Here is a 2454-nt window from a genome sequence, read left to right as displayed (position 1 = left end):
TGCATAGGGTCGCTATGAGTCGCAAACAACTCCACGACACATAACAACAACATTTCGTGCTGCCTTTTGGAATCGTCTGTTCAGCTCTTTAGTATCTTGAATTCTTCCCTGTGCTTTGGCTTCTCTATGCTCCCGTGCAATCTTCAGAGTTTCTTCTGACATCCATTTTGGTCTTTTCTTCCTCTTCTGTACAACTCACTTTCAGTGAATAATGGTTTCAAACCCCAGAGAGGCATGGCCTTTGGAGTATGTAAAAAGACCAAGGGCCGCATGGGGACCGCTATATCTGACTTTTACCTTCTTCACAAAGGAGACCTGTTCCTGTCAACAACATCAATAACACAAAACCAATTCCGATGAGGCCAGACATGTCCCCCTCATGCTCCTACACCTCTTTCTACTCATCCCAATACCACTCTTACTGCTTTAGTGGGTTCAAAAATCTGATGCAATAGCTCACAGGCCACAGAGAACCATGCTGGGGAAGTCAAAAGGTTGATGAAAGGTTTTGGATCGAAGCCAAGACCCATGCCGAGGTAGAAACATTTCTCAGAGTTTATTGCAAACCAGGCTACTTTAGGGGGTTTATATGGGGTCATTGCAGTGGCCCATAAAGTGGCGCATCAAGTTTCTGGTCTTGGGAAACTAGTTCTGCAGAATGTCCTGACATAGGGATTTCTGAGTTGAACTTCAGCCTCCATTTTTATTTTAGCCTAACAGTTATAATCCAGGTTTGGTAGCAGAATACAGGCAGGACGGCTTCAGAAACATGCTCACAGGTGCCTCAGCCTTGAGCCTCACGGCTGTAGGCCAGTATTACAGAGCTCTCTGTCCTGCCTGTTGTGGCTCTCTCCTCTCCTCCCCAGTCCTCCATTTGTCCATCAATTTTGGGCCAAGTCTCTTAGCTCTGGTTCCATGGCATAGCAGTCTCAAGGACAACGCTGTCTACATCAGGTTTCTGGTTCTCTGCTCTCACTGCTGGGCCAGCCTGGAGTCTCCTTGTCTCTCCTGGAGACTCCAGTCTGGCTGGCACAAAAATCTGTGGTCCTGAAGGACAGACAAGTTGCATTCTCTTGCTCTTTTCTGACAATGAGGTTTCTCCTGCTGCTGCTGAAGCCGCTCAATGTAATGGAAAGACTAGCCAATCCCCTTGTAGACTGTTGAGATCAGCCAATCCCCTTGTGGGCTGGTGAGATTAGCCAATCCCTTTATGGACTGGTGAGATTAGCCAATCCACATATTCCAGGCCAGTGCATGAGGGAAGCCGAATATCAAATTTAATAATAGTAGACCAAATGCTGTATCGGGAAATGAGGGAAGCTTAATACAAGCTGAAGGTCACCTTGTGGCATTGGGGTGTTCCCTAGGAGTCAACATTGTTCTTAGTTTGTATCAACTGAATCCCTCCCTCCTGAGATTAGCATAAAGAGGAACTTGGCCTTATCTGTAAAAGACTTCACCATTATCCTTTGTTTTTGTTTTGTACTTATGATTTTACTTTGTTTACCTTCCTTATAATTCTAAATAAATACTCAGAGAAGCATGGCTTGGGGCCTTCAGTCATGGGAACTGTTGGCCCCGTTTTTCACACTCTCTGTTCTATATCATTCCTGGTAGTCTGTCTCATTATTAATAATTATAAAATTATTTCATTCTTTGGGACCCTTGGTCTGCAACAAGTGCATATGGAAAAATCAAATTCAAGGGCTAGGAATGCCATTTTGAACACTGAGCCCTTCACATCACAGTTTAAAAGGGCAACTTCCTAAAGAGTCAGAGAGTATTATTTAACCTATCAAAATTTCTGTGTCTGAGTGTTCAAGTGCTAACTCAAAAGATTGAGAGTTCAAGCCCCCACTCTGACCCCTAGCAGCTCCATGCGGGAAAGAGCTGCAGATCTGCTTCCATGACAGTCACGGCCTTGGAAACCTTATGGAGTAAATATACTCTGACATTCAGGGGAGCTCTGGTGGCCTAGTGGTAAGAAGCTGCGAGGCAATCCCAAAGGCACGTGGTTCAAATCTACCAGCTGCTCTGAGGGAGAAGGAGACACAATCTTCTCCTAAGCGATTAACTGCCCCTGAAAACCAGCGAGAGGGACATCTATGGTTCGGTTCTGACCCGATGATACACGACAACGACATTCAGAGTTGCTATGAGTCAGGATGAAACTGACTGCACAAGTACTGAGTAGAACTGTCCCATCGCATTTCCAAGGTTGTGAACGTGCTGAATCAGACCTCCAGGCCTGTCTCTGGGTAGAACGAACAGCTTTTCAGCCAGCAAAGTCTATGCCACCCAAGACTCCTCTCAGCCTAGTAGCAGACATCACGCGTCAGAGCAGAACTGAGCTCCGCATGGATAGGAAGACTCAATGTTGTGAAAATGGCAATACTACCAAAAGCAATTTACACATTTAATGCAATCCCAATACAAATACCAACCCCATTCTTC

This window comes from Elephantulus edwardii, unplaced genomic scaffold (assembly GCF_000299155.1).
Source record: "Elephantulus edwardii isolate Elephantulus edwardi_28Jun2011 unplaced genomic scaffold, EleEdw1.0 scaffold00236, whole genome shotgun sequence".
Taxonomy (NCBI): domain Eukaryota; kingdom Metazoa; phylum Chordata; class Mammalia; order Macroscelidea; family Macroscelididae; genus Elephantulus; species Elephantulus edwardii.
The sequence above is the reverse complement of the archived record's forward strand: the minus strand, read 5'-3'. Positions refer to the sequence as shown.